This window comes from Poecile atricapillus, chromosome W (assembly GCF_030490865.1).
Source record: "Poecile atricapillus isolate bPoeAtr1 chromosome W, bPoeAtr1.hap1, whole genome shotgun sequence".
NCBI lineage: Eukaryota > Metazoa > Chordata > Aves > Passeriformes > Paridae > Poecile > Poecile atricapillus.
This window is the reverse complement of record NC_081288.1, coordinates 89,057,188-89,080,767: the sequence shown is the minus strand read 5'-3', so window position 1 is coordinate 89,080,767 and position 23,580 is coordinate 89,057,188. Positions and strand designations below refer to the sequence as shown.

General features: G+C 44.3%; 1 long non-coding RNA gene and 1 other non-coding gene across 2 annotated transcripts in view; both read right to left on the bottom strand.

The window, feature by feature from the left end:
• LOC131591663 (uncharacterized) overlaps positions 1 to 23,580 on the bottom strand; it is a 122,903-nt gene that overhangs the window by 26,284 nt on the left and 73,039 nt on the right. The window lies entirely within an intron of this gene.
• Positions 23,473 to 23,545, bottom strand: TRNAK-CUU (transfer RNA lysine (anticodon CUU)). The gene has a single exon. It is a non-coding gene; the product is annotated as a tRNA-Lys (tRNA).

Genomic DNA, 23,580 nt, shown 5'->3' with positions numbered 1-23,580 from the left:
TGGTTTTAAAGCAATAACTAAAAATTACTAGAAAACTTACTTATTTCTTGCTGTGAGATATGGATTAGAACAAGAGCAAAACAGGTTTAAAACTTAAAAGGAATAAAGAAAGTTTATTAACAAAACTACAAGAATAAAAAAACCAGAATAAAACTTCCAGAAAACTCTTTTCTCTCTCACTACCTAACCATTTCCTTGTTTACATGACAACATAGAGACAAAAAATTTTGGAACTTTGGTTTTTAAAACAGTCCCAATTCTTGCTAGAGTCTTTTCATTACTCTTTGTAGATAAACAGAAGTCTTCTTCTGTTAATCTATGGAGTTTCTTACAAGAAAACTATTTCTGTTATAGCTTTTTATTTCTCTGATGCCAGCTGCTCGAAAATCTGTCATCAGTTGTCTCCTCTCATTTCATATCACTCTGAGGTGTGTTATGGGTCAAATGAGTCTAGGGATGTCATTTTTAAGGATGAGTTATTCAAAAGCAAAAGTTCTCTTCATCTGTTTTTGTGAGCCTCTCTGGAAACAGAAGTTTTCTCTTTGCCTCAAACGGCCCCAAATCTTCAACTATTACATCTTCCCGTCTGTTCTAGCACTTCACTGTATCACAACTACTCCACTTTTTGCTCAAAATCCACACTTTGAACACTTCATTCCTCCCAATATACTCTGTCATGAATTAAAGGAGTTTTTTCAGAACACTATTGTCTATCTCCATAGCTTAACAGAAAAGTATTTTCAGCTTATTAAAGCATCTCCTTATTCTCTCTTCCCCATCTAAAACTTAACTCTTTTCTTCACTGTCTTTAATGGTTTTATGATGTCTTCTTCACATTGATTCTCTCTCTCTCTCTCTCTCTGGGAAAAAGGAGTAATCTGTAAGTCTCATCTCGATAGTAAAAGAGTTAAAGTCTTGGAAAGCTGCAGATGTTCATGGTGTCAGGTTTCAGTTCAGCGGCAGAAACTGCAAACCAAATCAAGCTGTCCGGCACCGTTTCTTCCCCGCCCCCCCCCCACCCTCTGCAGCCTTGTCCGGCCTGGAGGGGGTGGGGGGGGAGGAGGCCAAGACGGAGCCTTGTTACCTCATCAGAAGCCAGAAACCAAAGAGAACAAGAGAGCCCTGGCTTTACATCTTAAAGTGGTGTTCAAAAGTTGATCTCACTTCTTAGTGGTTAAAACTGCTGCCAATTCTCAGAAATGACTAATAATTAGTCAAGAGAAAAAACTCCCATCAGCCTCTCGCAGCTTCAACTTCCCCCCAGCTCCTGAAGCTATCTTAAAGGTAGAGTCACCCCAGGACAAATGGAAAGATCTGTCAACTCTGAGCCCCATACCATAAGAGAGATGTAGGCTTTCCTGGGAATGGTAGGTCGGTGTTGCTTAAGGATAGCAAATTATGGACTGCTGGAAAAAACCCTATATGGAGCATTAAAAGCAGCTAAGAAAGGATTTATCATATGGACTGAAAACACTAGGGCTGCTTTTAAACAGCTGAAACACTCTCTAATGTCAGCTCCAGCACTGGGACTGCCAGACTTAACCAAACCTTTTGAATTTTTCATATACGAGACTGAATGTGGCTTTGGGGGTACTAGCACAGCACCTCAGAAACCAACGGAGGGCTGTAGCCTACTTTTCCAACAGCTAGACAGTGTTGCCCAAGGCTGGCCAGGGTGCCTAAAAGCCATGGAAGACACTATCATCCTGATCCTGTAGGCCCAAAAACTCACCCTTGGGTGACACTCTAGTGTATGTACCCCATGCTGTACCAACTGTACTCGAACAAAAGGGGGGCATTGGTTATCTGGTAACCGGATATTGTGGGTGCGGAGGAGCCTGCGGAGCCCGAGATCCTCGCTCTGCCCTGGAGACAAGATACTTCTCTGTAAGAGAGACACAATGTATCGCTCCCAGGGATCTTTGAGTTAGTTATGTTAAACTGTTGTGCCCCATTGGTGTTCCCCCCTGCTGTCCCACCCCGATGCAGGTATCTCGGGCTTCCCCCCGCCCCTCTCCCCTCCTATAAATATCCTGGGTTTTCCCCTGTTCAGTGGATTCGCTGTTGCCAGCACCCTTCGCCGAAGCTCTGCCTGAATAAAGGTTTATGCTTAGCGGAACGCTGGACCAGCTTTCTCGTCCCTGGTTCCTGTGTTGCCTGCCCGCCACCGCTGAGCTGAGCTAAAATCACTCGCCTGCCCGAAGTCACTCACACGCGCTTTGGCCCAGCCCTTCTCAGGGCTGTTTCCCTAGAGAAGTCACGGTGCTCCGGGCTTTCCGTCACCGCGGCAGGATATGTAAATACCAATCACTGTTATTAGAACAGGATAATGTTACCTTGAAAATAACTTCTGTCGTTAACCTTGCCATGTTTCTGTCGTACACCTTAATTGATGATGTGCCTGAGCATGACTGTTTGCAGACAACTGATGAGGTCTATTCCAGCCAACCAGACCTGAAGGATGTGCCCCTAGAAAATCCAAATTGGGAGCTTTTTACAGATGGGAGCAGCTTCATGAGAAATGGCAGGAAAATGACAGGCTATGCAGTTACCACACAGGACAAGGTGATTGAGGTAAAGGCCCTGCCAGCAGATGTGTCATCACAGAAAGCTGAACTGATTGCACTGACAAGAGCCCTAGACCTGAGTGAAGGAAAGAAGGTAAATATATGGACTGACTCTAATTATGCACTTAGCATTTTCCGTACCCATGGAGCCACATGGAAGGAGAGAGAACTCCTGAACACTCAAGGTAATCAAATCAAACATGCTGAACTGTGGAGGGAGCCCAGTCGTCTGGCAGGCCTCCTCCCTGGAGATCTGCCCCCTAAGATAAGACAAAACCGCCTAATCATGGTGACTAAGCTGTGTACCCCTTCTTGCTTCAGGACCCCATGTTATCTCCCTGTTAACTATTGGTCATCTTATCCCGGTCTCAGACCATTGGTTCCCTTCCCAATTCTCCCCTTCCCTATAAAAACCCCAGCTTTTGCCCAGTTCGGGGTTAGACCATCACTGGCCCCTTCGCTGAAGACTGTATTAAAGACTTTCTGCAGAACACCACATGGTCTTCCCGTCTCTTATCTACGTGCCAGCTTGTCGCACTATATTAGGAATGGTGAGAAGTATGGCACTGACTCCCTTAGCTGCATTGTCCAAAAGAGGAAAGTTTATTATTCTTAATCTTCTTTTATACACATGTTCAAGAAGGTCCAAGAGGTAAAACTCTCATTGGTGGTCATTAAAGCAACGCATCAGCATCATTGGTTAAGTGGAACACCACCCCTTGACTGTTTCCTAAACAACACCTGCAAAGATTGTTGTCCTTTACCAAAAACTGTTTGGATTCCTTCTCACGCTTTCTCAGGCCAGAGGGAGAAGCCTGTGTGACTTAGTTTCACATAGGCTCTGTTCCCTGCTTGCTTTTTGCATTTAGCATCCATAATTGCCCTTTTTTGTTTTAGGGCAGAAAGGCAGCGTTTGTAATCTCTTGATGGGCCCTTGCAGGAAAGAGAACAAACACAGCAACAGAGGTTCCTTTAGTAACTTGTTGATTACCAGACAGAACCTCAATTGGACACTGACTTGGAATGGTCAGGGAGATGCTCCGGCACATGCTATCGAATCTTTCATGCATTACCATCAAGTCCTATTGCTCATTTTTGCAAAGAGTCAGTTAAACCTGGTAAATGAGTGACTCTGAATGTGCAGGAAAATTTTCCAATTATCAGATTAATCTTTGCATGTTTCAATAGCTTTTTTTGTTTTTTTCTGAGTCATCAGGAAAAGACGGTGGCACTGGCACCCAGCTATTTTGGCTGTAATGACAAATTGGTTGATTTTGCCAATTTTAATGTCGTGGCTGGGCAGATAAGCAATCTGCCCTAAATTTTGCAGCATATTTTGCAAAGGAGCATTGTTTGCTGTTAGAAAAGGTCCATTAAAGGTTTTCCTGCTATATTGGAAGAACAGTGTTCAAATTGTTTCAAATGAGCAATTAAGTCAGACAGCATAGATGCTGCTTTTTTTTTTTTTTTTTGTATTTGCACTTACACTTTCCTTCTTTGCAGAAAGTGTGATGAAAATACCAGAATGAGCAGTATGGGCTTTGTGCAGGATTGGACCATTGCTTGTTCAGTCTTGCCAATAATACTTGTAGGATGATAACTGGAATTGAAAACATTAATATCAGTGAAGGAATTTGCTTGATGAACTTGATTCTCAAAGATCTACATGATCCTAATTACTACAAGTAAAACCACACGGCTTGGTAACTACAAACAAACCAAAACCATATGAGATATTACATGAGGTACAATTACATCTTTTGGGAAAATTTAATAATTTTTGCCTTCGTGTCCAAATAAATGAAACTCATGGAAAAGTCTATCAGCTGAAGATGTTGATCTTGAGCATCACTAGATTTCTTCAATCCTGAAACACATGTCTTTTTTCACTCCTTGAAGGTGATAGGTGTTTGATGTGACTGCTTGGACCTGCTGATAATAAAACACAGGGATACCTTATCTCAAGTTAATAAACCAATTAAATTTTACTGTTGTTAGTCAATCTAAATTTAGATTTGATAATTAATTTTTCAAGCTTACAAATATACTTTGTTCAAATTAGTCATTCCCCTTTTTTTTTCTTTTTTTTTTTTTTTTTCCCTGCTTAGAAACTGCAAGCAGAAATATCTAGGTTTGTTGGTGATTCTTGTTCAGAAAGAGCTAAAGGCATGGTCAGTGCCTGCCCTGACTGGAAAAGAATCTCTTACATGACATGATTTTAAAACAAGATTCTCAAAAATCCTGGTGTAAAAACCAAATGAACTTTTAAACTGTAACTTATTAACAATATCATGTCAGTAGATTCACATTTTGTGATTAATATATCAATACTTTTTCGTTCGTCGCCCCCAGGGAAAAGGGGGGGGGGGGGAAGCTGCAGTTCCGTCTGCAGACCCACCCTGACGGAGCAGGGGGAAGCCGCGCCCATCCCACGCCATGCTACACTAATCTTACAGCAGCGGCTGCTTGCCACACAGCTGGAGGAGGGGGAGGAAGGGGAGCCTGGACCAAGAAACTTGAGCTGCCTCTTAACCCCTGCCCGTCCGCTGTACCGGCCCCTCCAACACCGGAGTGCGGGGGAAGGGGGGGCCTCCGCCCGTAGCTATGGGCAGATTACAAGGGGAATCCTTAAAGCAAACATAAAACACTCAGCAAACTTTTTTGCCCCGAAACTCATGGAGTGGGACCCTGTGGGGAAATTCTTTGTTACAGCGTCTTTTTGTCAGACTTCTTCTCAGCTTTGTGACCACAGTGTTCTATCCAAAGCTGCATTACTGGAGCTGGTCTGTGTTTTCAGAAGTCCGGAAGGGCTGGAAGCTCCAAGGCGATGCCTGATGTGGGATCTTGGTCTCTTCAGGGCCGAGTTGTCTTGGGATACTCCTCCACGGAGAGTTTTGCTTATCTTAGTTCTGTGTCAGGAAGAATACTCCAAAGGCTCGTTAAGCTCTTGTTTCTCGTGTTTATTAATATATTATCAAAAGACTTGGCAGGCCTTCCCAGACTTTCTACTCAAGTTCAACTTACTATCGCCTGGCTCAAATTGGCTCGAATGGCGCAAAATGGCCTCGAAATGTGCAGCTCTTTTATCTTTATACTAATTTTCACCCAATTAACAAATGCCAAGTAAATTATTTTTCTTAGTGACCCAATGACCTAACACCTGTGTGCTGCACTGCAGCATTCTCTATCCAGTCACTTACTGTGGTAGTGCATATTTCTGGGAGTTACCTAGTTTCTGTGTAAACCCTCCCTGCAGCTGTGACTTGTTTTCCCCTCCCCTCCCTGTCCCTGAAATGTTATCCCATTGGTTGGGGCTATATGTCTCCCCACCCCTCTCTCGAGGTTTGAAAGAGTCTGGGAAAGAGATACCTGGTCTCTTCTCTCCCCTGGAAGCCAGCAACATAAACATCCTCCGTTACCCCGGAGGGAGAAGCAGCCCTTTTTGGTCTTTTTCTTGGTCGTGAAGAATCTCCCTGACCCGCCCCCTCGACAGAGCTAGCCTGGATTACTTCGGGGGGCAAAGGGAAGCTTACTACTACCCAAAAACCTCTAGAAGAAGATGAAGAAGGAAGAAGAAGGAAAAGAGGCAACGCCCTAATTCGTCTATCTTGCCTCTTATTTCCTAAACTAGCTTAAACCTTAAAGTTTAACTTTCTCACCCAGTGACTTAAGAAAACTCTAATTTATACACTCACACTCTTAGTTTTTCTATTTAACTTTAATAGTTGTTTTCTTGGATGTCAGAGCCAGGTATCAGAGATAGGGACACACTCTCTGTGCCTCTGACTCCAACATCTCTGCCTTCTCTCTGCCAAGAAAAAAACACTTTCCTTGACTACCCTTCATGAATGACTTCCTTGACTATGAATGAGTCAAGCAGATGATGTTTAGACCTGACACATTGGCCAGAGCTCTCCAGACATTTCCCCTTGACTAACTCATGGGTAAAACTGTGTTGCTTAAGGCAACCAACAAAAGGATAAGGCAAAAATACAATAACTGATTGATCGTCTTGTTCACCAGCTTTATCTTTCATAAGAATTCTCAGATCTCTTAACAACCCACCCTCACAGAGTTTCCAGTTCATAAATTTTTGCACGCAGATTGTCTAATGTTCAAGATATCACATTCTGTCTTCATGCTGGATCACGTTTGTGTGCTTGCTTCTCGGTTTCTGGGGTCTCCGTCTGCTTGCTTCTGCAGTCGATAACTTTCCGCATTCTTCGCTAGGAAGTTACTTCTGCTTTGAACCTGTGGATACACAAGCATACCCTTTCCTCCAGGTTATTAATTGAAATGGACTTTTAATTTGTTTTGTTTTTGGATTTTTGACTAGAACCAAAGGATTTTCTCCCTACTTCACTTGAGTACTGTTAGAAGAATACCTGATAATTGTCGGAGTTGGTTTTGTAAAAGAACTGTTCAGAAAGAACTGTTCAGAAAATTTGCAATATATATATTAGATTTTTATGCTTTTTTAAAATTTAAAATATATAGGGTTTTTATGCTTCTTAGGCGTAGCCTGTTCCCCCTTTTTGTAATTAAAGATATCCTTTTTCTCATTATGAACATGAAAAACCATCAAAGTAAAACACATGTACATGTATACATGTAGTAAATAACACTTTTACAGTAATCAAGAACTTGTTAAGAAGATGCATAATTGATATTATGTGATATTATAATGATCTGAATAATCTATAGTATAGATTACTGGCCTGTACTAAATGCACTATCATCCCAGAGTCTGCAACAGCTGATAAATCAGTGATGGATTGGAAAATTATGTCCAGATAAAAATTCTCCAAGCTCACTGTAAAGATCCAGCTGCTATATTAATTTATTGATTGCCAAGTCAAACCGACTTGAATATTGTTTTGATGTCGAAAACATCTGGGCTTAATGGTAAATTTTCCATCCAGGTAAAGTTGAGGCTTGGCCAAGGCCTCAGCTTCAAACTGGAGGGATGGTCTTAGCTTACTTTCTTTAAACAAAATTCCTAACAATTAGAATTTAATCAACTATCTATTCTTTGGATCTCTTTCAGCTTAACTTTGAGATTATTGAAAACTGTGTTGAATTAAATCTATAATATACTTGTTCATACAAAAGAAAAGGTTAAAGAATGAAAGAAACCTGGCAGGATTAACTATGTAATTTTTCAATTCAAGTTTAAAAAAATGCATTTTGCAGAAGTTGACTATAATTACAGTAGTAATGCCTGGTGATCACCTTATATACATATATATATAATATCTCTATAGACCATCTTATATCATACAATGCTACATTAGCAGTAGATGTATAGAGAAGACATTTTCAAAACATTCATGTATTGAGAATACTGAAGCAAAGCAAAAATTTTTTAAATTTCTTGGGATGAATGACTATCATAATTTTTCATGTAATTTATAAAAGCAAAACCAGCAGATATCAGAGATGCAATATCTATATGTATTCTATTATGCAGTATCTATAAACTTTTTGATTTCTTTTTGAAGGCACTTCATTCAATAGGGACCTCTCTCTGAAACTTAATCGTGACTACAACAATTTGCAGATTAACCAGCAATGCATTTTTGCATTCCTTAATTAAAATCTTTTTGGTTGGTTGGTTGGTTTTTTGTTTGTTTATTTTTGTTTTTTTTTTCTCTTGTTGCTTGATTTCTGCCTTTTGGCTGTTTTGTGGAAAGCAGCCCAGGGATGCTGGACTTTGTGTTGACATATCCCGAATCCACGGGTTCATGCCTGCTGTTTACTGACACTGCTGCTCAGCTGCTTCTACAATATCTTGAAGCACTTCTGGAGGCAGGTCTGTTATTTGAGTTTCTGGCTTATGATATGGCACATCTCCTGCCATTTGAGCCACTGTGATGTCTGCATATGGTGCTCTTGCATATTTGTTCCTCAATTCAAGGAGAGCTTTTCTCCATCTTGAATTCCACAGTATATATTGTGAATCTGTGAAAATTGTTGAGGCTGTATATTTGCAGTCATATGGCAACATTTCATAACTGCGGAAAAGACCTTTTAATAACTGTTTGAAATATGGAGAACCAAGTCCTTTTGTTTCCACAGCATCCAATAAATCCTTTAAAAGCAAACGATCCACTGGCTCCCATCTACAAACATCTCTTCTTCCAAGCTTCACTGGCAGCACAGTAATGTCCTCAATATTTCTGAAAGCATCAGCTCCTCTCTTGAGAGGTACCTGCATATCAGGTCCTCCCCCTTCTCTTTGAAGGAGAATCCATATAGATTGTAGCTTTGGTCGTTGAGGAGCTGTAGGTATGGTAGAAAAATCTAGTAGTTGTGGAGCTTGGGTGCGCACAGCATCCACTAAATCTTGACGAACTGGAGAAAATTGTAATCTTGCCAAAGAAAACAGTCTGCTCCTGAGAACCAGTCTGTAAGAGACGCTTCAGGGCGTGGACAGTCTGAGACACGGCAGAGACCTCTATAGTCGAATTAGATGTTAGTAGTTTATTTCAGGGTGTGGGAGAGAGAGAGAGAGAGAGAGCCTGCTATGAGCCAGCAGATAGAGCTCAAAGAAGGCTCGGATAGAACAGTACAAAAGGGGGTAAAATATGAATACATGAGTTCAAGACTTAAGATTGCTAAGAAAGAGTAACAGAACAGAAGTGAGAGAGCCGGGACAAAGGGTAAAGAAGAGCAGGAAAGAGCCAGAAAAAGAGAGCAGCAAGAGTGTAGAAAGCGTGAGGCAAAAAGGCTGAGAGAACTCTCTTTTACAATTATATAACCTATACATTGAATATTCTATTCCTTTACTAACCAATCTTTCTAAGTATACTAATACAGTCACATTTGTGTGCGACCTATAGAAATCGCTGCTTTTGCATATTTTTAGTTATCTCAGGGTCCTTCAGACTTTTCCTTATAAGGCTGGGGAGAGGGGTCTTAGTTTTATTGGGGGAAAGAATGTGTTCTGGCATACCAGACCGGTTTCTTTGAATTATTCAAACCATGCTTTCATTTGTATTTCTTCCTTAGCCTTTCTGGCTAAAGAGTCATATTTATAATTTCTTTCTATTTCTACCTTCGCAACACCAGTCCTGTGGATCAGTCTTTTTGTTAGCATTCAGGAACACATATAATCACGAAATGATTATATGAAGGTGCTTTATTGAAGAGCTCTGGGTGTCAGGGATACACATACCCAAATCTGACCCGATTTGGTTTTGAGTTGAACATGTTTTTATACTCTATAGTTATGCAACTAACATATTAATTATTAAACTAACATTGTTCTATTGTAAGCATTGTTTTTACCCAAGCATGGATTTCTCGTGATCCCCCCTAGCCCCCTAACATTCTTCCTCATGTTCTTTAAACAATAACTATATCTAATCACATCTAACAATTGTATCATTTATCATATACTGACTACACAGGTACAGTTTGACCTGATCTTTAGCAAGCACAAGGCCTAACATTTCTCAGGGCCTACTTTTCCCAGGGCTTTCCAAACCTAACTTTCTTTCTAAGTCTCCGAATTTTCTAAGATTTTAGAACTTTTTACTATCATTTTGAAAAGCTGAAATATCGGCTTGAAGCAAAAAATCTGGTATTTGAATTGATGACAGAGGAATCCCTTCACTAGCAGTAATAGATATTATGTTTTCGTCTGATACATGCTGGCTTACAAATGTAGAAAATTATGAAGGCCGCTGTGATGCTGTTTGCCCACAAGGTGGCACTGCTGCTGCACGAATCGCCTCTGGCTCCCACTTTACAGGCGGCTGTGACCCGGACTGGTTGTTAAGCAGAAAAAAGTTCTAAAAGACTATATTTAGGGAGAAACTCCTTTTTAGGAGATAAATCCCTTTTAAGGTGAGTGCTGATTGTGCCAGAAACTGGACTCTGAACAGGAATCGCAATTATCTTCCCCATTTCTGGGTTGTTTTCATACATGGATTGCGTAACATTAGCATCAACGAGCGAACGCTCATGCGCGGCTTGGCGGGGGGCAGTGCCAGCCTCCGCTTCGGTGGGCTGGACCCTCTGTGTCATCGATTACGTCACGGGTCCAGCAGCGGGGCGTGCCTTTGGGACTCTGGCTGGGCCTTTAGTTGCTTTCGCTGAGTGGCGGGGACGGCTCTTTGGCACTGCCCCTAACTCCCCCTTTGGGCGGGGTTTGCAATGCTTCACGGTCCAGCTGTCCCGCCGTATCCCGCGGCATTTTGTGACTCCTGCCTTTTGGGGAGCCTCTGGGTCCACCTGCTGGGCAGACCTCTCTGTGCTAGCCTTTTCTGACGTAACCTGTAGGTGGTCAGTTTCATCAGAGGGCGGGGTCGGCTCGCTTTGAATTCTGGGCTCTGCCGTCCATCTCTCTGGCTCCTCTGACGTACTTGGGGAAGGCGGGGGAAGGGGTTGCTCTGAGGGTGTGGTTTCAGAAACGGCGCAGGTTTTCTCTAGCCTTTTCTTCCCCTCCCCCCCCCCCCCCCCCCCCAGGGGTTTGCACGGACCGTAAAAATTCCAGAAAGGCTCGGTCCACTTCATCATGATTCACCATGAGACCTTTTATTCTTAAATACTCTTGCAAACTGCTCACTTTGCTTTCCGTACTGATTGCAATACTCTCTCCCTTTTCAGTTTTCCCCCGCGCCCCTCCCTCCTTGCCCATGTCCTCTGAACGTTTTGGAGCAGGGAATTCCATGCCGCAGAGGGATTTTGGGGCTTCCCGCGCTTCTGGAAAGGGCAGTTCGGGTTTGGGTGGCTATGTTTCCTCTCCCGTCCCACCCTCCTGGGAAGGCAATTTTGGGAAATGATAGTGATATATTACATTAGAGAGACTATAACTTGTCTCTCTCATATTTCCATGCACCCACATTCCTGGGGTTTTTAACTCTTTTAACCTCATGTTTTCATTTCCCATATACAAGGCTCAAACAATGTTCCTTGCTTATGGTGGGGTAATTTTCTTTTATCCAGAGCAGTAGAAATTCCAACTCTTTCCTCAGAATTTTATATAAGGACTGCTCTATTATTTTTTCTATTTTTTGTAAAATTGCCTGTTCTTTCTTAGAGATATTCGATCCTATCGCTTAGGTTGGACAGAGCTTACCAGAGCTGTTGGCTATCTTTGTGGATTACCGACCAGCAGAATCCGATTCTTCCGAGTCCTGGGCCCTTGGATCTCTGGAAGGTGATAGCAGATGTAATCGTCCGGACGTATTTCTTTCAGGAACCAGCTGCTCTGGTCCCGGCAGGCGTTGATCAAGTCTTCTTTGAGCTCTTACTGACACACATACGGAGCACCACTTGATGTGGGATCTCGGTCTCTTCAGGGCCGAGTTCTCTTGGGATACTCCTCCACAGAGAGTTTTGCTTATCTTAGTTCTGTGTCAGGAAGAATACTCCAAAGGCTCGTTAAGCTCTTGTTTCTCGTGTTTATTAATATATTATCAAAAGACTTGGCAGGCCTTCCCAGACTTTCTACTCAAGTTCAACTTACTATCGCCTGGCTCAAATTGGCTCGAATGGCGCAAAATGGCCTCGAAATGTGCAGCTCTTTTATCTTTATACTAATTTTCACCCAATTAACAAATGCCAAGTAAATTATTTTTCTTAGTGACCCAATGACCTAACACCTGTGTGCTGCACTGCAGCATTCTCTATCCAATCACTTACTACCCAAAAACCTCTAGAAGAAGATGAAGGAAGAAGAAAAAGAGACAACGCCCTAATTCCTCCATCTTGCATCTTATTTCCTAAACTAGCTTAAACCTTAAAGTTTAACTTTCTCACCCAGTGACTTAAGAAAACTCTCTAATTTATACACTCATACTCTTAGTTTTTCTATTTAACTTTAATAGTTGTTTTCTTGGATGTCAGAGCCAGGTATCAGAGATAAGGGCACACTCTCTGTGCTTCTGACTCCAACAGATGCCGGGCGGGCTGGCACGGGAGGCGTGGTACATGCTGGACGGGCTGGCACTGGCTGGCAGCGGCAGGGTTGCTGCTGCTACTGTTCCTGCTGCTGCTGCTCTTGCTTGATGGCCACAGCTGTAACACTTCAAAGCCATCTGATACAGTGAGTCTTATGGTGTTTACGTCCAATTTAGAGAAAGGATGAGTCATTCCTCTGAGGAACTTTGGTTTCCTTTTGCAGGAATACCTTTATCTTGATGGCCAGCAAATGTAATATGCAAATGAAGTGGCTTATCCCGGGATTCATTAAGCTCTAGTTTTGCTAAGATTGCCATTCCAGGCCCGCTCACTGCCAGGGCCTCCTGCCTGGGGTCACTCAGACCTGTAGCTCTCCAGGAGCTCACGGGGAAAAACTCCTTACCTCTCAAAGGAAAGGAGGGGGACTCTAATGTCCTTCAGCTCATGGCTGCAATGAACATCATGTCGGGGTCTCCAGATGTCACACTATATTAGGAATGGTGAGAAGTATGACACTGACTCCCTTAGCTGCATTGTCCAAGAGAGCAAAGTTTATTATTCTTAATCTTCTTTTATACACGTTTGAGAAGGTCTGAGAGTTAAAACTCTCATTGGTCATTAAAGCAACACATCAGCACCATTGGTTAAGTGGAACACCACCCCTTGACTGTTTCCTAAAACTGGCCTTCATCCACTGAGGTAATACTCTCCAGTGATATTGCTTCATTTGGGCTTCCCGGTTGACTGTGGGAATGCAAAAAGGAAACCGTGCTGCACCTTCTGGGTGAAGGGGAATTTGGAAAAAACAGTCTTTAATGTCTAGCACTGCCAATTGCCAGTTTTGTGGAAGCATTGTCAGGGAGGGCATTCCTGGTTGGAGACCCCATGTCCTCAATCTTTTTGTTTATTTCTCTCAAATCCTGAAGGAGACGCCACTTATCTTTCCCTGGCTCCTTTATCACAAAGACCGGGGAATTCCAAGGGCTGGTTGTTTCTACTATGTGTCCCTTTGCTAGCTGTTCGTCCACAAGCTCTTTGAGCGCCCTGAGATTCTGTTTACTGAGAGGCCACTGGTTCACCCATACTGGACTGTCATCCAGCCACATTAAATTTTGGGTAGGATGCTCTACAGTGGCCTCCTCTAAAAATCCTGGGGTTCTCTGGAATGGTTAATTTGACTCCCCACTGGGACATGGTGTCTCTTCCCCACAGGGGTCACTTGTAGTCAGTGTCAAATGGACGGACACTAGCCAATCTTCCATCCGGGCATCCAATTTGAACAATGCTCTTAGAAATTTCTTCCAATTTTACCCGTCCAACGCCTTGTATTTTGCCCGCCACAGGTTGCAATTCCTAATGTGAAGGCCACACTTTTTCCGGTATGATCGTCACACCTGCCCCAGTGTCAATCAACCCTCCACACTGAGGTGCTCTGATCCATGAGTCAGGTTGCATCCCATAATGGGTTCGTCCTCACCAATCACTTCTGCCCAGTAGACTCCCGCTGCTTTATCATCTACTGGGACCTCTGTTGGTACAGGGATCACTTGGGCTATTATCTGTCCTTTGGTTAAATAGAAGGGTAGTTGAGGACATCTTGCTAAGAGAGTGAGGTGTGTCAGTTCTCCCTTAATTGTCATGGGAGCCATTTCAATCTCTATCAGTGTGTGTGCTGTGCCTCCAATAACAAAATACTCACTATCCAGTCCTGCCATGTCTTGTGAATTGTCTTGCAGGTCCAGTCCATTGACTGTCCAATGGTCAGATCTGAAATGAAAAGCTTTAGCAGTTATAAGTCTGAATCGCTTTTGCAGTTGCCAGATCTTATTTGGCATGCATTCCTCACAATTATGTTTCTGCAGTCCCCCACTCTGCTCCCCTTTCTCCCCCTTTCCAATTAACATAGAGGCTTTTTTTCTGTTTGAGGTCCATTTATTTTGTGTCTTGGCACTCGACGGAATAGTGCTTTTTTTCTAGTTTTTTTGTTGATTGTCTACAGCTTCTTTCTGGTGTTTCTTTTGCTGCTGGTTTTGCAGACAATTCCTTGCAAAATGTCCTGGCTTCTTGCACTGGAAGCATATGATATGCTGCAGCTCTTTTGATGACATCTGTGGCTTGTTCATTGCTGGTGTTGCAGTTGCCACTGTCCTTGGGTTTATTGGTCCTGTCTTCTTTTCGTGTACACTGTACAAATCTGCTTTTTTTGCACAGGCCTCAAGCATGTCTGCTATAGTAGGTGGAAGATTAATAGGCAGACTCAAAATCACTCTATGACAGGCTTCGTTGGCATTCCTTTGGGCTATCTCTTTAATTAGTTCTGTCTGGGGTACTGGTCCTTCTACTTGTCTCTGTATTTGCAGTCTAAGTCGGTCGACAAACTGCAAAAAACTTTCTGATGGAAGCTGTTTAATATTAACATAGCTAACTTGAGTTTCAACTATTGGTAATTGGTTAAAAGTTCTTTCTGCTACATCACAAATTTTATCTGCAATAAATTTTGTTAATACTTTCACTTGATCTTCAGGATTAGCCCAAATTCCTTCTCCACATAAATGCTCTAAAGTTATTTCATTATTCTCTGCATCACGTGCATTTTGGTTTCTTTACTTAAGTTCAGCTAGGAGTTCTGTTAAAGATTTTTTCCATGAGCTTTTCCAAAGGTCAAACTCAGAGGGAGTCAGTAGACACTGGAATAAATCTTTAAGATCAGCAGGAATTAAATCTGTGATTTCAGTGTAGTTCTTATTATTCCTATTGAAACTTCACTATTTCTACTGAACTCATATTTTATTTTACAGATGTCTTTGATCACCTGGTAATTTAAAGGCTGATGTTGTATTTGCATTTCTCCTCTGCTGTTATTATATACTACAGGAGCAGCTGTAAGCATATCTTCATCTTCCCCAGGGCTGGTACTCCCTGGGTTTTCCCGCCCACACCTACTCCTGCTGGGCCCTGGGGACCCTGTTCTCTCACCGAGCCTGTGGAGAGGCCGAGCTCCTTCCCCGCAGGAGCTGGCTGAGGGCCCATTCCCCCCTCCCCCCCGGGGGCCAGGCCCGGGCCACCTCTCCCCCTGCTCCTCCACAGGAGCAGGGGATGTAGCTCTCTCTCCCACCACCACTCCCCCCTGTGGAGACAGGGGGTGGAGGCATGGGGAGTAGGATTGCAACATCGGGAGGTGGGGTCGTAGGATGGTGCTAGGCAGGGTTGGGGGGAGGTGCAGGTGGGAGGAATGTCAGAGGGAAGAAAGGGATTGTGATAAGAGCTGTGAGCAGGAACCGGTAGGTGGAAGGGGTTGTGGGTAGGAGAAAGGGGATACACTGGAGGATTCACCATGTGGTCAGGTAACACATGGTCAGTGCCATCTTGGCTCTCAGCCCCGTGGGGGTAGAGCAGTTCATTTTCTTTAACACTGGGAAGAAAAGGATATAGGGAGGGAGACCTGATGGTTTGTGAAGAACTATCAGAACTGGGTGGCTGAAGGAGACACATGGGACCAGGACTGGCATTGTTAAGCTGTATTTCATGTTTTTCTTGAATTGTCCCAGGTACCTCTTTCAGCGGAGGAGCGGGGGTTTTGGAAAAAGGGTTAGGGGAATCTGGTGTTATAAATGCAAAGGCAAATTTGGGATAAAATCAAAAGAGAAATTTATTAATAAACAACATAGAAAAAAACAGAGAGAAAAACCACAATAAAAATGGTCAGCGCAGCGCTGGGTGGACAGGGTCTACACCCGAGGTGTAGGGTTCCCAAATCCACGTCTGAGCGCTCTCGGGATTGGAGTTTTATAGGATTTTTGAGTCCTCAGGCTAAAAATTCCGAGCAGGCTCCATTCACCAAGTGTTCTTGATTGCTCGGTGAATAGATTTCCTGGCTTGGAAGAATAGACCTAACTTGTGTCTGGACAGAGTCTCCTCATATGCAAAGAGACTCTGTATGTATTTTAATTTTGCGTTATCAAGGATGAAGTGATGTGATCCGGGGTTGGTGCCGATGGGAATCTCGGCGGAGTCTCCCCCTTTGTTCCCAGTGATTGTATCTCCAACACTGGTCTGGCAGGTGGGCGATCCAAGACTAGCGGCGGATACTTTTCTGAGGTCCATCTTTGTCGACTTCGATTGTTTCACAATCAAGGTCTGCAGAGACGTTGGTCAGGTCCGGAGTTGGGTTCCTCCTCCAAGCTAGTCCTTTTGTTATCCTTGATGGCTCCCATCCTGCCTATTTTCCGGGTTAATGTTTGTTATCTGGGTGTTGGCTACAATCCTTTTTCTTTCTGAGGAGAACTCCCAGCCAGGCTTGGGGGAAAGGTTTTCTTTCTTTTTTTCACATACACATCTTTGGTTTTTATTATTTCAACATATACATCTCATTTATATCTCTTACTGTAATAAATTATTGTTGTATTAAAAATTCGGAGTGTATATAAGAAAGATATGTTTTGTAGGAACAAAACAAAATATAAAGCATAGAAAAGCCTCTCCTCAAAGTAGGATGAGGCTTTTCTCCAAGGAGTTGCTGATTGCCAGCAACGCCCAAGATAACTAACCCAAACCGGCCCATCAACTCAAACAAACAGACAGGACACGGACCATCAAGAAGACAATGGAACTGGCTCGGGAAATTATCTACCTCCGGACCCAAGCAACGCCCTGCAGATTCCAGTGGGTACAGAAACTGATCAGTGAAAAAGACAAGTTCCAAAAAGAAAGACTTCGCCAGACTTAAACATTTCTGTGTTGAAAAAGCAATCAGGGGAGACAAAGGAGAAAACCCGGCCGAGATACCCATCGGCACCAGCCCGGATTCCACCACCCTGTCATGAAAAACCTAACATTGCAACACACACAGAAACTCCTTTACATATGAGGAGATTCTGGCCGGACAGTAGTTAATGTCTTTATTCTATGTCAGGAAATCCATTCACTGGACAATCAAGGACACTTGGTGAATGGAACCGGCCTGGAATTTTAGCCTGAGGACTTAAAAATCCTATAAAACCCCAAGCCTGAGAGCGCTCAGAGGTGGACTTGGGAAACCTACACCTCGGGTGTAGGTCCTGTCCACCCAGCGCTGCGCTGATCATTTTTATTGTGGTTTTTCTCTCTGTTTTTTCCTATGTTGTTTATTAATAAATTTCTCTTTAATTTTATCCAAAAATTGCCTTTGCATTTATAACACTTACGAATTTTTATTTACACATAATTTATTACACTGGTAAAGACTGCAGTACCTGTGTCTCTTTTATTTCTCTTTTACTTTTATTTCTCTGTTAACCAATTCTTTTCGAATTAAAAGAAAAACCGGGAGAAATTTTAAAGCCGATTTGTCTCCCTTTTCTATTTTTAAAGTTAATAAATTTCCAATTTTGTCCCAGGCAGTTACTGAATCTATTTGTAACAATTCAAGCTGTGCACTCTGCTGAGACAACCATAATACAAACTGTTTTAACTTATTTTTTTAAATCTTTATATTTGTGGTTTTTTAAAAATCCTGTATTTTTTGTATATAACTCTTCTCTTGTGTGGAAAGCTGCGATCCCATTGTGAGGATAAAGCAGCTATGCACACAATCTGTCTATTTTTCTTACCTCAGAAAACAAACTGGCACCACAAGGGTTACAGTAACTTGTTGGACTCAGCAGCTAGCTTTAGCCGTGGGAGAGCTCACTCCCCCACCTCTGGCTACACTGGATCGGGGCTACAGGGAGAATTCTTTTCCCTCCCCCGCTAGCTGCACGCCTTGGAATCCGGGCTGCAGGGGGACCTTCTCCTCCCCCTGCTCTGGCTACACGCGGCCCGGGGCTGGAATCTGGGCTGCAGGGGGACCTTCTCCTCTCCTCCCCCCGCTCTGGCTACATGCGGCCCGGGGCTGGAATCAAGGGCTGCAGAGATGATTCACCCCCTCCCCCAGCTGGCTGCACTCGGCCAGCTCTACAGGGGAACTTCCCGGCCCCCCCGCTCAAATGTGGCTGGTCTTTTGTTTGCCGGCCATCCTGACACAGCCGCCGCGCGGAAAGTGGTATCCCAGCCTCCGCAAAGCCTCCGGGGGCCCCCCTGCCGCTCGAATTCACGGCTTCAGGGAAGTTGCTCAGCTCCCGACCTCTGCGGAGGGATACCTCACTGATACGCAGCTCGTCACAGCCTCAACCCGGTGGAATCTTGCTGCACTCCCGCCCCGGCCCGGAGTTTGCTTACCCTGTTCTCTTGTTTCTGGCGGTGGAAAAAGTAAAAGTACCTGTTGTCCTGGAACCGGTCCCACTGATGCTTGAGGGATTATCGATTCCTCTTGAAAGCTTTTTGGCTGTATTTTAAACAGCGTTCAAATGTTTTCAAGGAGCGACTGGCCCTGGCTATATTCAGCATTTTAATGTGGGCTTTTTTTGCAGCCCTGAAATTCTGGGTGCTACTCTGTTGTAATTATTCCGAGAACCCCTTTATCCTTGCCCCCCGTGGAGATGTGCCTGCCCTTTACAGAACACGGGAGGGAATGGATCTCACAATATATACAACATGGACCTAAGGTATCTTAGACACAGGAGGCTCAGACTTGCGAGAAGTTATCCCGGGGTTATTGTATGTGGATCGCATGGGGGCAAGAAAGAGACCGAGATGCCTCGGTGGCTATCTCTTAAACTAGCGGGAGGGGGTGGTCAGGAATACAGGGGATTACAGCCAATGGGATAGGGAAAGGGAAGGGGAGGCTAGGTAGGGACTAACATTATACAAAACCAAGGGTGAGTTCTTCCCTTGGGACATACCATAATTTTTAAATGCACTACAACAGAATGGCATTGTCAAGGTGCATTTCCTGAGTTTCCTGATTCGTTCCATGTGTCTTTTTCAGCTCAGGAGCACAGGGTTTGGAAGAAGGGTTAGGGGAAACCAATGGAACCTGCAGTGGCTGTTTTTTCACTTCTCTTTCCCTGCTAACCAGTTCTTTCCGAATTAAAAGAAAAAATGAGGTACTTTGAAGCAGATCTGTCTCCCTCCTCTGCTTTAAGTGTTAACAAGTTTCTGATCCTATCCCATGTAGGGGCAGAATACTGTGGTACTTAAAAAATCTTGTAATTTGGATTCAAAATTATTTTGGGGTGCAGACATCTTAGATCCCATTTCTGCTGTTAAAAAGCTGTTAGCACAACTCGTTTTTATTTTCTTTCACCGCAAAAGTAACAAAGCCTGCAGCTTCTGCTGAGCTGCTAAAACCACGTGGCTGAGGCCATGAGGGAGTAAGCGCTGCCGCCCGTCTTCCGCGCCGTGGCTGATGGGTCACGTGGCCCCCACGTGCCTGTCCTGCGCAGCGCGTTGCAGCTGTCTCTGCGCCAATCCCGCCGCTCACACGGCCCTCCCCCCCCCCCCCCCCCCATCCCGCCGCAGCCGCTGGGCTCCGCAGCGCTCCTCACTGCTCCGGCTGCCCGCTGCCGCCTGTGGGGACACTCATGCCGCAGCCTTCGCCTCTGGGGCATTTCGCACTGCTCCAGCTGCCCGCTGTCGCCCGAGGAGACACTCACACTGCAGCTGCCGCCCCGGGTTCGGCCAAGCCGATCTTAACCTCGGCGCTGCCACCGCCACTCGTCGCCCACGGCGCCGCTCGCCAGGCGCTGGGCGCGGGTCAAGATCGGTCCCACCGCTGCGCTGCTGGCCCGGCCTGTGCACTCCGACTCGGCGCCCACCGCCACCCAGGCGGGCCGCGCTTGGGAGCCGCTCCGCAACCGAATGGGGCTGCCGCGGCTCCGGCTCTGTGCCTGCCGCCGCCCACGCCGCCCGAGGTGTGGCGCTCGTCCGCTCAGCCGCGCTGTTTTCCTGCGCTGCCACAGTTGCTGTCAGCCAGTCTGACCGCTTTTATGTCCTCGGTTGTCTCGGGCTATGTAAGAAGATCCCTATTCCTGAGACTTACCCTCTCCAGGCTTGAGAAGGCTACCAGCCTCCCCCTTGTGAGCTGTGCCTGCGCTGTAGCTCCCAAGGTATCTGACGTCTTCCAGGCTTGCGAAACCCACACGTGAGTTTCCAGCCGCTCGTGGAGGGGCTCTAAAAAGCTCCACCAATAGGCGCCAACTGCTATTAGAGTCCCCCTGCTCGCCTGGGGCCATGTTCCGCCCAGCCACGGTCCAGAGGAGGGGGGAGTTATATCTAAGTAGCTTGGATTAGAGGTAAAAACAAGGCTCTTTCCTTCCTGGGATGATGTCCTGGCTTTATTCAAGGGATCTGGTGCAGAAAAGAGGAAGACACTGTCCCCGTGCTGCTTTTTGAAGGGAGGGGAAAGGGGGAAGGATTACAAATTAAAACCAATAGGAAAACATTACAAGGGAGGAGTCAGGGGAAGTGACTAACCACTCTGCAGCTCAGAGGGTATATTTCCGGATCATACCATGTTTTTTAATGCATTACAACAATTTCCTTTGCATCATGATGAATGGTTATCAAAACCTTTCCCCCATTCTCTAATTTGCCTCAAAATCTGATTCAGGTCTTGATCTTTAAGTAACTGCTTTACCAATGTAAGGTTCATGCCAATGAGTGTGGGTGATGAATGATTATATGTTGTATAGATGGCTTTTATCAGCCGGTGAGATACAACAGGTACCAAATATATAAAATCATGCCAAACAATATTGATGATGTTACAAACACAAAAGTTGAAGTGATTCCTAACAGGTAAATATTTGGTCTCACCATCTATTCTTACTGAGGTACAGGCAGTTCTCAAGCATGCGCAACCTTGGCCAATGTATATGAGCACAGTCTTTTGAATGGTGTCTGGATGAATCTCAAAGTGGCATACCTCTTGCTCAGTATCTAGGCATATGTCCTGAGCATCAATAATATTACTTTCACAAATAATTCCCCGTTGTTCTCGAGTGACACAAGAGTCTATGTTTCTGGTTTGCCATTTCTTGTCTACCTTCCAGGCCCATGCTCTGTGTTCAGAGGGATAAAGTACTGTCTCTTTGTGATTTAATCCTAATGCAATAATAGGATGGATGACATAATTTGTGGCATTACATACAGTAAGTGCAAAGGTAGTAGCCACATTAGTTGTTATAAATTGTTGTGACAAAATAGAAGGGACAATTTATATAATAATAAATGAAAGCCAATTTTTATTAATTCAGCAAGCAGTAAAGCAAGCAAAAACCCAGCTGCAGGAGAGCCGGAGGACACTTCCTCTTAAGTGTCCTGCACACGGCATGCGCCTTGGCTGAGGAGGTTCCCTTTTTTTATACGGTCCCTGCATCGGTGTCTTCCTGGATCACATCAGTGCCTGTGCCTCCTGTTGCTAGGGGGTCTTCTTCTGCCTCTTGGTGGTCGTGGGTAGGGTCTTTCTCTGCTTCTTGGTGGTCGTGGGTAGGCAATTCTCTTTAATAAGGAGATGTTCTACTTCCCCTTTGTACAGCCGGATAGCATCCTGCAGCTTCAGCTCTGCAGTTTCAGCTTCTTGCCTTCACAGCCGGATATGTGATCACTGTGGTTAGGCGTTTCTGCAATGTTAGCTTTTTTAAAACAACCTTAGCAATCATATTTTATTTTAGCAATAATATTAAATTTGATTAACAAATAATAAAAATTTATTACAATCCCCCCTTTTCTATTTTACATTTTGTTTATCAAATTTTCTTAATACCTCTCTTGCTTTATTTAACATCACCTCACTTTCAAGTTCTTCCCTTTCAGATTGTTGGTGAATTAGTAACAGATGGGCTGCTTCCAATCTTCCTTTCACTATTGATATTACCCGATTGATTATACAGGGGCCAAAAGTGAGGCTTAGCAGTATTACAATCACTGGACCCATCAGAGTGGATAGGAGACTCGTTAACCAGGGTGACTGGGAAAACCAAGCCTCATACCAACTTTTTTGCTGTTCCCTTTCTTTGCGTCTTTTTTTAACCCCTCCCGCAGTTTTGTCATGGTGTCTCTTGCTACTCCCGTGTAGTCCGCGTAGACACAACATTCCTCTCCAAGGGCTACACATAATCCTCCTTGTTGTAGGAACAACAAATCCATTCCTCTCCAATTTTGAAGTACCACTTCAGATAATTATGTAAGAGATCTTTCTAAAGCTGTAATAGATTTTTCAACTCTTGCTAAATCCTCGTCTACTGCTGCCCGGAGGCTAGTTAACCCTTGTTGTTGATTCACTAAGGATGCAATCCCAGTTCCTGCCCCTACTGCTCCAACCCCAAAAAGTGTAGTGATTGTTATTGCAGTCAAGGGTTCCCTCTTTTGTATTCTATGATTGTTATTTTCAATTCTGTCAAGGACCTCTTTCTCTGAGTGGTATAGTACTTGTGGCATAATTATTACCTGTATGCAGCATTCCCTGGAACCATTAAATACATCCAAAGATAAACAGGGTATAAGGCCTATCTTAGAACAAATCCACTTTGCTCCACCGACAGGAATAAGCCATTTCCCTTGGGCTTTTACAGGTTCCTTTAGAGTGGTTTTACACAATCCTTTTATTCTCTTTGGTATGTTTCCCACACGTTCCTGCTCCCTTTACATTTTGTAAAGTAAGTCCTACCTTTCAATCTCTCCAATTGCATTGTGTTGGATTACTTTCATTGCTTCGATTAAATGGTTCTGGGGTCCCGATGGCTTCAGAGTAAGGTGTTGTAGTACATCTAAAAATCATGATATGTCCCAAAGGAAGTACTCATCCTCAGTCTGTGTAATGTTAGCCCCTACCTGGAAACCTTTTCCCCTTCCCCTGTCCCATTGGCTGTAACTTCCCTGTGTCCCCTGATCACCCCCGCCCCCTAGTATAAGAGATAAGACCCAGGGCATTTTGGTCTCTTTCTTGCCCCAAATGGTTCACGTACAATAAACCCGGGATTACTCCAAGCAAGTCTGAGCCCCCTTTGTCTAAGATACTTTAAGTCCATGTTGTATCCACTCCAGGATACAACTCCCGCCTGTGTTCTGTGAAGAGCAGGCCTCTCACCACGCGGGGTAGAACGGAGGGGTCCTCCAAGAGAAGATTGCAACAGAGTGGCGCCCAACATGGGGCTCGAACCCACAACCCTGAGATTAAGAGTCTCATGCTCTACCGACTGAGCTAGCTGGGCTGGGGTGGGGGGAGACGGCGGAACAGACCCCAGGG